Genomic DNA, 12,097 nt, shown 5'->3' on the forward strand with positions numbered 1-12,097 from the left:
TTTAAGATAACAGGTACGTATTAAGAAAAAAGGATTGAAATGATAGGTACACTTTAAGAAAATTTCCAAAACCCAATTTTTAAGGACCAGTTCAGGTCTCAAGTCACTTTTTGGGGCTTACATAATAGAAACCACCCATAAATGGCCCCATTTTAGAAACTACACCCCTCAAGGTATTCATAACTGATTTTAAAACTTTGTTAACCATTTAGGTGTTCCACAAAAATTAAAGGAAAATGTAGATGAAATTTCAGAATTTAACTTTTTTGGCAGATTTTCCATTTTAATAATTTTTTTCCGCTAGCAAAGCAAGGGTTAACAGCCAGAAAAAACTCAATATTTATTACCCTGATTCTGTAGTTTACAGAAACACCCCATTTATGATTGTAAACGGCTGTATGGGCCCATGGCAGGGCGCAGAAGGAAAGGAGCGCCATGTGGTTTTTGGAGGGCAGATTTCACTAGGATAATTTTAAGTTGCCACGTTTGAAGATCCCCTAGAGTAGAAACTCCAAAAAAGTGACCCCATTTTGGAAACTAAAGGATAAGGTGGCAGTTTTGTTGGTACTATTTTAGGGTACATATGATTTTTGGTTGCTCTATATTACACTTTTTGCGAGGTAGGTTAACAAAAAATAAATAGCTGTTCTGGCACTGTTTTATTTTTTTGTTTCTTACAATGTTCATCTGACATTAGATCATGTGCTATTTTTATAGAGCAGGTTGTTATGGACGTGACTGTACCAAATGTGACTTGTTTGTTTCAGTTTTACATAAAGCATTTTTGAAAAAAAAAATTTTTTTGTTTCTCCATTTTCTGAAAAACATTGATTTTTTAGATTTTTTGGGTGACTGTCTTATGTTGGATCTCATTTTTTGCGGGATGAGATGATGGTTTGATTGGTACTATTTTAGGGTGCATATGAATTTTTGATCGCTTGGTATTACACTTTTTGTGGTGTAAGGTGACAAAACATGGTGTCACGAGTTGGAGGTCCCAGGAGAGACCACCACGTCGTCAAGCAATAAACGGAAATCAGGTACAGACACATAAGAGTTTATTGCACAAACAGAAACATGGAAAGCAGCACAGATAAAACATGAGCTCTATGTACCGTCAGCACAGTGGGAGAAAACCCCCACTGCGCCACTGTCTAGTAATACTCCAGAGGGGCGTAACTAAGCAACTCCTGGTTTTCACTAGAGCCCTAGATGGTAGGGTTAGACTTAGCCGCAGAGAGTTGCCAGGGTCCACTCTGGAGCGTGACCTAGACAGTGACAGCAGGAGCGAATGGACAACAGGTACCAGAAGGTACCGACGGCACATAGGCAAACATAACAGACAGGTAAATACAAAACAGGGCAAATAATAACACAAGCAGGAGTTCATGCAAGGGAGCAGGAGTGGCAATGAGCAGAGAAGGACTTGCTCCACCAGTATTAAACTGCATGGCCTTGTCATGCCACTCTGCTGCAAAAGCTTGCTGAACACAGACATCAGAATAAACACAAAGTAACTAAAACATAACTGGCAGAACAGAAAGACAGGGAAAAGGACGCAAATGAACAAGTAAGGAAACTCACAGAGCACAGACAGACACAGATCCCATGGGTCAGCAGCATGGGAGAGAGTACAAACCAGGAGCAAAGCAGGACAAGACAACACACACCAGGAGAGCTGACCCAGAACTGAGGAAACCTCAGCCTTAGGCCTCATGCACACGACCGTATGGCTTTTTCCATGTTTTGCGGTCCGTTTTTCACGAATCCGTTGTTCCGTTTTTTGTTTCCGTTGTGTTTCCGTTTCTGTTCCGTTTTTCCGTTCCGTTTTTCCGTATGGCATATACAGTATACAGTAATTACATAGATGAAATTGGGCTGGGCATAACATTTTCAATAGATGGTTCAGCAAAAAACGGAACGGAAACGGAAGACATACGGATGCATTTCCGTATGTGTTCCGTTTTTTTTGCGGACCCATTGACTTGAATGGAGCCAAGCACCGTGATTTGCGGACAAGAATAGGACATGTTCTATCTTTTCACGGTACGGAAATACTGAAATACTGAAACGGAATGCACACGGAGACACTTCAGTATTTTTTGCTGAACCATTGAAATGAATGGTTCAGTATATGTACCGCATACTGAACTACAAAAACGGCCAGTATACTGAACGCAAAATACTGTCGTGTGCATGAGCCCTTATATACAGGTTCCATGGGTGCAGCAGAGAGACCACACCCATGGAGCAGACAGAGGATTAACTCCTAATAGGAATACAGGGGAGTTAACCCATACAGAACCACAAATAATACAGAGGAACGGAGCTGCAGCGAGAGCATAGACAGAAGGTCACAGCCAGCGGTAATGACTGTGACACATGGCTTTTTTGACACCGTTAAATTTTTTTTTTTTACAGTGTTCACCTGAGGGGTTAGGTCATGTGATATTTTTATACAGCAGGTTGTTATGGACACGGCAATACCTAATATGTATACTTTTTTTTATTTCTTTAAGTTTTACACAATAAATGCTTTTTTGAAACAAAAAAAAATCATGTTTCAGTGTCTACATATTCTGAGAGCCATAGTTTTTTTTATTTTTTGGGAGATTGTCTTAGGTAGGATCTCATCTCTTGGGGCTTAAGATGACGGTTTGATTGGTACTATTTTGGGGTGCGTCTGACTTTTTGATCGCTTGGTATTACACTTTTTGTGATGTAAGGTGACAAAAAATGACAGTTTTTATTTTTATTTTTTTACGGTGTTCACCTGAGGGGTTAGGTTATGTGATAATTTAATAAAACTGGTTGTTACGGACACGGCAATACTTAATATGTCTATTTTATTTTTTATTTTTTTATTTTTAACTTTTAACACAATAAAAGCGTTTTATTTTTATTTTTGCCCGATTGTTTTATGTAGGGGCTAATTTTTTGCAGGATGAGGAGATGGTTTGATTGGTACTATTTTGGGGGGCATATGCCTTTTTGATCGCTTGGTGTTGCACTTTTTGTGATGTAAGGTGACAAAAAAATTATTGTTTTAGCATAGTTTTTATTTTATTTTTTCTATGGCATTCAGGTCAGGCGGTGGATCATCTAATATTTGTGTAGAGCCAGTCGTTACGGATGTCGCAATGCCCGATATATCTGGATTTCTTTTTTCTTTTCTTTTTTCTTTTCTTTTTTTATTTTGGGAAAATGAAATATTTGTTTTTGGGGTGATCTGGTGTGGTTGTCTACAAAGAATTTCAAACTGAAGGTTCCCTCCTGGAAGTTGGGTCCAAAGTTTATTGGGCCTTACAAGATCTTGTCCGTCATCAATCCCGTTGCCTTCCGTCTTGATCTTCCTCAGACTTGGAAGATCCATAATGTTTTTCACAGGTCCCTATTAAAACTTTATGTCCAACCCACTGTACCCTCCTCTTTGCTTCCTCCTCCGATTGTTGTTGATGGTAATCTTGAATTTCAGGTCTCTAGGATTGTGGATTCTCGCATTATCCGTGGTTCTCTCCAGTACCTTATTCATTGGGACGGTTATGGTCCTGAGGAGAGGATGTGGGTCCCAGTGGCGGACATTAAGGCCACTCGTCTCATCAGGGCTTTCCATAGGTCTCATCCTGAGAAGGTGGGCTCTGAGTGTCCGGAGTCCACCCGTAGAGGGAGGGGTACTGTCACCGCCAGTTCTGTGAGTAGGTCTGGTAGACGTCCTTCTCTACCTCTTGCATGACGTTCTTTGTTTTGGTTTCACTTTGTCATCTCCTTTTCTTCTCCCAGGTGTCACCTATTTAGACTAATCGTCTCCCTTTATATTCCCTCCCATACTGCCTCACTTTGCAGTTTATACTACTTCCTGGATGAAGTGTTTACTGCTGGAGGCTGCTGCTGTTTGCTCAGATAAGTCTTTTCATGTATTGTGTTTCCTTGCTGGCTTGATTCTAGGTGACCCTGACTCCGTCCGTATTAAGTTCAGGGAGCCGGTGGTTGTGTCCCCTCACTATTATAGGGTTTTCAGGTGTCACACAGTCTTAGGTACGTGGGCATGCAATCGTCTACCATTGAGACCCTTGCATGGGCATAGCAGTCAGGGAGAGCTCTTAGGGTTTTATAGGGCTCACCTACCTTAGTTTGGGATCAAGCCAGCCGGACGTTTATTCATAAGTTCCAGCTATCTGCAACACCATCCGTGACAGACATTGGCTAAGGGGCACTAATAGGAGGTATTTTTTTACTGCCACACAACAGGGAATTTTTTGGTATCATTATTTTTGGGTGACATTATGTTTATTAGTGTCAGGGACACTATTTGCTGGGCGCAGTTATTTTTTTAGGGCTCTGTGTGCCAATAATTATTGAAGGGGCACTGTCTGGTACTAGTATTTTCAGGGGGTTTATCTGTTTCTGCAGTATAGTATTGGGTAGCACAGCAGGCACAGGATGGGGTGTTTAGAGGGTTGGAGGACGTTGGAAAAGTAGGAAACTAAGATGTCCGTCTGTCAAACTCTGCAGAGAGAAGAGACGGGTGAAAGGAATTATCATGGTGGTCTGGTCTGAAAGGAGAAGATGAGGAAAGAGAAGATCTAAGAAGATGTCACTGGATGTACAAGGTATGTGGCGCTGTATTAGGCTACTTTCACATCTGCGTTAGTGATTCTGGCAGGCTGTTCCAGCTGAGAACAGCCTGCCGGAATTCACTGGATCCGGCACTGCTGGATGCAGATGGAATGCCCGCCAGCCCCATTAACTATAATGGGGTATGGCAGAGATCCGGCCACAATCTGGCAAAAATGCAGAGAATCAGCGGGACATGGTTTGTGTCTGGACGGATCGTAGTGCTGTGGGTGTAAAAGTAGCCTTACCTTGTATGTTTTGTATCGCTGTATGTAATATTTGGAGGGAATAGGTTAGGTTGAGAATTTGGCATGGGGGGTGAGGGGCCCAGGCACATACTTTGCACAGGGGCCCTCTGCTGTCTGTGTCCACCACTGGTTTGGGCACTTGGTCTCTAAAAGATTCGCCATCACTGATCTATGAGCTACTGTATCAGACTCCCCACTGACTTTTCACATGTAACCGATTCGCTTTTTCTGTAACTCTTTGGATAGGTGTCTTGGTTAGAAACTTTTCAAGTTTCTTATCAAGGAGCTAAAGTACTCTCATCTATTATCCAGAGTGGAAAGTAGCTACAAAGAGCATATCTCACTCTGGACGTATACAGAGTCAGCCCATTGATTTCAGAGAGGACTGTGCAATGCTTAATTTTCCCTCTGGTTATGCTGTAGCGATAGTGAACAGTTGCAACTACTGTAGGTCTTTCACAGATTACTGTTGATGGTTGATAGCTGGTGGGACAACAGCTTATGGCCTGAGATCCTTTTAACAAAAATGGATTGTACAAAGGGGACTACCCCATTGTTACTCATCTTGCCGGGTTCCTCACAGTGACCAGCCGCAGCTCTTCCCCACAGCTGTGTTTGATTACTAGGAAACTGGATGCTCCTTCTCTGTTACACCAGAGGCTGCGAACCGCTGTTGTTCAGAACTACTTACCCAGTGGCCTGGACACACCGGATGTACCTAGCTTACCCATATTTGACCTTCGGTTGCCGCACCTGATTTGTACCTGTTACCCATACTGATCCCATGCTGCCTCCTCTGAATTTGGACCATTTAGTATATTGCATGTTTTCCACCAGACTTGACTTTGGCCTGTCCCTGACTACGATTCCACCTGACCCCTCGGTGCCCTGCACCTGTGTCTCTGGCCCTGGTGCCTCAGTAGTAACCCCCAAAGAGACTACTCCAAGAGGTACCACCCTGGTGGCTCTCCTGCAGCAAAGTCTAAATCCCTGTATATGGGTTAAAGTGTAAGTACCAGGGAATTGCCAGGATAGAGTCTTTAGGTTTAGCCCAAAGCCAAATTTGTTGGCTAACACAGTGGTTTTATACCCATTGCCACAACATTCTCCTTCTCTGCCATTTACAGTAGCTTCTGCCGTGGTTCTGCTGGTTCAGACCTTGGCTCTACAGATTGAAGCACACAGAGGCATCCAGATGCCATGATGCCATAAGATAGAATCAGGCCTAGTTAGTTATTTAAAGTAGCATCATCTTGACATGCATTGCCTGGTTTATGAGGTTCATATGCAGTACCCCAGAGCATGGTGTATTTGCACATTTCTGCTGTTTAATGCTTGTCATGTTATTTAATGTCATTTTGTGCTCTGTATACCTAGTATCATTTTGGATGGAAGTGAGAGAGTTAATCAACTCTGGACAGCCCCTACAGGAAGCTTATATATGGATCGTAGATCCACCTTCAGTTCAGTCTAGAGAGTCCAAACCTAGAGTTAGCTAGTAGAGGAAGAGTGGGGAAGCAACTCCATGTACTCCATTTCTCACAAGACTGGACTAAAGCTGCAGCTAAAGCAGAATATGGATGATCTACAGACAGGAAGAAAGAGAGAAAGAGATAAGAAAGTTCAGAAGTATGCTTGTCTGAGCATTGGAGGGAGTAAGTTAGACTGCTACCAAAAGCTGTTAAGACTTTATTGCAGTGAGGGGAATACTGTTAAGACACTCATACTTGGACATGACTTGGCCAGTTGTATATTAAAACCTGTATGCCTCAGGCACAATTGCAAAAGTGAGACTGACAGCCATAGATTCTGTAGGAAGAGACTTGAGAAAGATACAGAAGAAAGTACAATAATTTCCATCCTTGCTCAAATCTGTACAAAAAAATTCTGGGGAGATTTGAACTGTGTATTGTGTTTTTGCCATTGTTGGATGTACTACATCTCCCATTTTGCACTTAAAAGCTATGTACACCTTTAGGACATTTTTTTCATGATTGCATTTTACTCATTTTGGGCATAAAATCATTTTTTCGATTGATCTTTTTTCAAAATATTCTGCAGCTTTATCATAAAGGGTGTTCATATTCTTTAAGTAAGCAGAAGACATTTATATTTTCCTACATCTGACCTAGTTACTGACTCCTGCACCATATGTCAATTATTGGACTCTACACGCCCTTGCATTCATACAATACAAACACTCAACATCATGGGCACCCGGACTGCCGTCAGACAGGAAGCCCCAACATCAGAGTATGCCCCGGGGAAAGAAAGGGTGCACCCTCTTTCACTGCATGTCCTAGGGAGAAATGGTGTGAGGAGAGCCACTGTGATTGACTGTTACAGCCGGAGCCACTACCACTCACATTCTCAACTCCGGCTCCTCTTGGGCTCACTGACCATATTTTCCAGGCTCCTTCTTCCTGTGCCTTGCTATTGACTACTGCTTGTTACTAATCCTGACCTCGGCCTTGTTTCTGACTACGTTCCTGCCTTATCTTTTGGATTGTCACCTCGGATCCTGTTGTCTGACTCTTAGCTGTGACTCTTGACTACAATCCTGACTATGCTCTTGTCTCATCCTCTAGCCCAAGGGTCAGCAATAGTGATGTTGCGAACATAAAATTTTCCGTTCGCGAACGCCGAACGCGAATTTCTGCAAATGTTCGCGAACGGGCGAACCGGGCGAACCGCCATAGACTTCAATAGGCAGGCGAATTTTAAAACCCACAGGGACTCTTTCTAGCCACAGTAGTGATGGAAAAGTTGTTTCAAGGGGACTAACACCCGGACTGTGGCATGCCGGAGGGGGATCCATGGCAAAACTCCCATGGAAAATTATGTAGTTGACGCAGAGTTGGATTTTAATCCATAAAGGGCATAAATCACCTAACAATCCAAAATTTTTTTGAACAACGTGGTTTAAAACATCCAGTGTGTGTATACGATCAGGTATGATGTTGTATCGATCAGGTAGTGTAAGGGTTACGCCCGCTTCACAGACATTGACAGACCAAACTCCCCTTTTGTTCAAGGTTGGATACCAAGCTAGCCATGTCCCGTTGATGTCATTGAAAGTATCTTCCTCCACCCAGCCACGTACAACACCAAGGGTCCCCGAAAGGTGAATTGAATTGATTTTTCGAAGGGGGAGATGGTTAAAAAAACGCTGGCTCCCTCCCCTTTGTTTGAATCCACGGTCACTGCGTCTGTGCCGTGCAATTTACTGCCCCACCCGATATGAGTGGTATTTTCTGTAGTTCTCTCTTCTCATCAGTTTAATCCCTGTTACGTCCCCAATCTGGGGTCAATTTATTAAATAGATTTTTCGAATGGTGAGATGGTTAAAAAAAATGCTGGCTCCCTCCCCTTTGTTTGAATCCACGCCACGGTCACTGCATCTGCGCTGTGCAATTTACTGCCCCACCGGATATGAGTGGTATTTTCTGTAGTACTATTCTCATCAGTTTAATCCCTGTTACGTCCCCAATCTGGGGTCAAATTATTAAATAGATTTTTTCGAACGGGGAGATGGTTAAAAAAAAATGCTGGCTCCCTCCCCTTTGTTTGAATCTACGCCACGGTCACTGCGTCTGCTCCGTGCAATTTACTGCCCCACCCGATATGAGTGGTATTTTCTGTAGTACTATTCTCATCAGTTTAATCCCTGTTACGTCCCATATCAGGGTGGGATTTTGTGAAAAAAAATTTAGGCCGGGTACCTTCGACTGCCTTCACAGTGACAGACCAAACTCTGATACACCAAAATGAATTGATTTTAGGAACCGGGAGATGGAAAAAGCAGCTTGGTCGGTCCTCTTACTCCCAAGTTGGGGCACTGCGCGTGCACGGAGCAATGTGCTGTGACACCCTATATGAGTGGTGTCTTAACTAGTACTATTCCTATCAGTTTAATCCCTGTTACGTCCCCTATCCGGGGACGTGTGTCGAATTGATTAACCATTGTCGAATTAACGAACCATTACGACATCCTGGAATAATTTAGTTCTGAGCTTTGTACTTGCTTTGTATTGGAATTGATGGGGATTTTTTAAATTGTCTGCATTATTTCTAATAAACTATTAAGAGACTTTATTATGATTTTTAGATTTTTTTTTTATCTGCGAGGTATTTTTGAGTAAATGACACCCTGTAACGGAGGTCTAGCCACTAGCCAGTGGCCACAATACAGTCTGTGTGGGGCTGACACACACTGGCTTGCAACTGTGATTATATCACAGAAAAATATTCAATATAATTTTTTTTATCTGCGAGGTATTTTCTGTCACACCCTGTATGAATGGTGTGCACACAGTACTGTCTGTGACTGAGCCTGCAGCCTCTCACACACGGGCAGGCAACTGCAATATATGTACATATAAAAAAAAAGCAGACTGATGTACCAGCCCTGAAAAGGGCTTTTTGGGGTGCTGTCAGGACGCTGTCCTTACAGCAGATGAGTCTGTGGACACAGAACACTGCCCTAGCTAACGCTTTCCCTATTGAATCAGCAGCAGCAGCACCGTCCCTCCTCTCACTGAGAATGCAGCTTCCGAATGAATCTAAAATGGATGCTGTCCGAGAGGTGGGAGGGTCTGGGAGGGAGGGTCTGCTGCTGATTGGCTGGAATGTGTCTGCTGACTGAGGTACAGGGTCAAAGTTTACTCAATGATGATGTATAGGGGGCGGACCGAACATCGCATATGTTCGCCCGCCGCAGCGAACGCGAACAAGCTATGTTCGCCAGGAACTATTCGGGCCATCTCTGGTCAGCAACCTCCGGAACTCCAGGTGTAGTGAAACTACATCTCCCATCATGCACACTTGCTTGGCTGCTCTCTAAACTCCCACACAAGTGGAAAGAGCATGCTGGAAGTTGTAGTTTCACAACAGCTGGAGTGCCGAAGGTTGCTGATCCCTTCTCTAGCCTGTTGCATTCTAACTGCTCTTATGGTTATGACCCTTGGCTTAATTTCAGTCTGTGCTGCTATTACATCATGACTATTCTGGGGAGCACAACCTTCAGCAAAGTCCATACCACGTTGTGGAGTTGCAGCGTCCCACATATGTGTGTAAAAGGGACACTTTAAACATCTGCCTATTTATGCATTTATTTGCATTGTATGGTATTTCCTGTTTATCCGGCCGGCAATGTCATTTTGCCCGTTTTCCCCTAGGTGGTGTTGGCACCACTCCTTTTATATAGCTTGGGGTGTGTGTTAGAATAGTAGAGTAATTCAAGGAGAAAAATATCCAGCTCACCATAAGCGTTCGGTGCACGGAGAGGACCAGACCCGTCCCTTGTATAGTCAGAAAAGAATAGAGCAGAGCATTCTCCAGCATCCATCAAGGTAGATCGTCTTTATTGTAGATCGGTATAAAAGTACATACTTCAATTTTCACCGGTGGAGGGTGGTAAAGATTGAAGTATGTACTTTTATACTGATCTACAATAAAGACGATTAACCTTGATGGATGCTGGAGAATGCTCTATTCTTTTCTTAGAACAGTAGAGTAGAGTAGAGGGAGAGAGAAAGAGAGAAGAACAGGAAGTGAAGTAGCGTGTGTATCAGAGGAGAGTGTATGGAAGAGAGAAACAGGCATCATCCATCATGTAGTCTGCTATTTCTACCCCTTGGTCATGGCCAGGCTAAGGGAGTACAGCAAACATCTATCTACAGCAGCATAGCACTAAATATAAAGCAAGCCTAGTGAAGGTTAAAGCTGAACCTAGCCTATGGACTTTACTAGCACCAGTGCCTGAGAGCAACTCTAAGAGTGCCGGGACACGAACGGATGATTAGTGCGCAGAATTATCCTATTTCACTAGAAGCCTTCCGGGATATAGTGAACCTGAATCCTTCAGGAGAGCATCCTGCAAATAATGACGCAGAGAGTTTGGCTGCCGCGAGGGAGAAACGCCCTTTTTGGATAGCTCAAGATAAGTAGAAAACATTATATTTAGTACCAGAGTGCTATAGTTTGGCCTTAGAATAATTACAGAAGTCTTGCCTGTAAAGTGTCAACTCTAAAGAGAACTCCTCAACTGACAACTACCTAAACCTGATAAGTGGAATACAATTAAACGTATTACTGAGTCATGACTTTTATCATACAAATGAACTATGTCTGTACTGACTACCTGAAAACAATTGAATTAGTAAATGTTTAACTGTTTGATAAAAGCTAACTCCTCATCATTTCCACTACTACACTCAACATTTGCACCTAATGGTGCTGGCGTCACGAACAACACAGGGGCCCGGCCACAAAAGCACCTTAAACACCTATACCATCAAAGGCACCTCAACTTCCATCTGGCTGGTGTTCCCTGCAATAGAGAGTGCCCCGGAGGATTTAGTGATGTCTTCCCCTTCACTGCATGCCGGCCCAGGGAGGCTCTGCTAACTGTAAGTACAACTACTACCCCCATTCGGCACACCACCGTAACACTCACTGTCCCCTGTGGCCTGGTCGCTGCAGAGTTTTAGAGAATCTCTCAGGTTTCACACTTGCCTCAAACAGATTACGTCTTAGAGAATCCACATCTCTGGTAACCTACCATGACATTCTTGTACAGTATATACTCTTTATACAGGTGAAACATGCAAAATTTGAATATCGTGCAAAAGTTCATTTATGTCAGTAATGCAACTTAAGAATTGCATTAATGGAACTTAAAATTAGAATTTTGTGAAAAGGTTCAATATTCTAGGCTCAAAGTGTCACACTCTAGTCAGCTAATAATCCATACCCCCTGGGCAAGGTGGATCTGAGATTGTTACTTTGGGGTTTTCATAAGCTGTAAGCCATAATACAAATTATAACAAATAAAGGCTTGAAATATCTCGCTTTGCATGTAATAAGTCTCATATGTTAGTTTCACCTTTTAAGTTGCATTACTGAAATAAATGAACTTTGCACGATATTCTAATTTTTCGAGTTTAACCTGTACAGTGACTCCAATAGTTGGGCTGCATTTTAACGCCATCTTTGCACTCTCTGTACATAGTTTTACCCTCACAAACATCTGGAAAGTAATATACAGCCACAGTAATCAGCTAATTAGGAAGATTAATGGTTGATGGAATGTTAATTTACATTATTATCTATACCTTGCTGCAACAATATATCAAAGGAAAGACCGTAGACATTTTTGAAATAAAGAGCAAAGCACCTTGCCATGATTTTACGGGTGTTACTTCCCAGTAAACAGAGAATTTCTCAAAGTCCCA

The sequence above is a fragment of the Bufo bufo genome, chromosome 5 (genome assembly GCF_905171765.1).
Source record: "Bufo bufo chromosome 5, aBufBuf1.1, whole genome shotgun sequence".
NCBI lineage: Eukaryota > Metazoa > Chordata > Amphibia > Anura > Bufonidae > Bufo > Bufo bufo.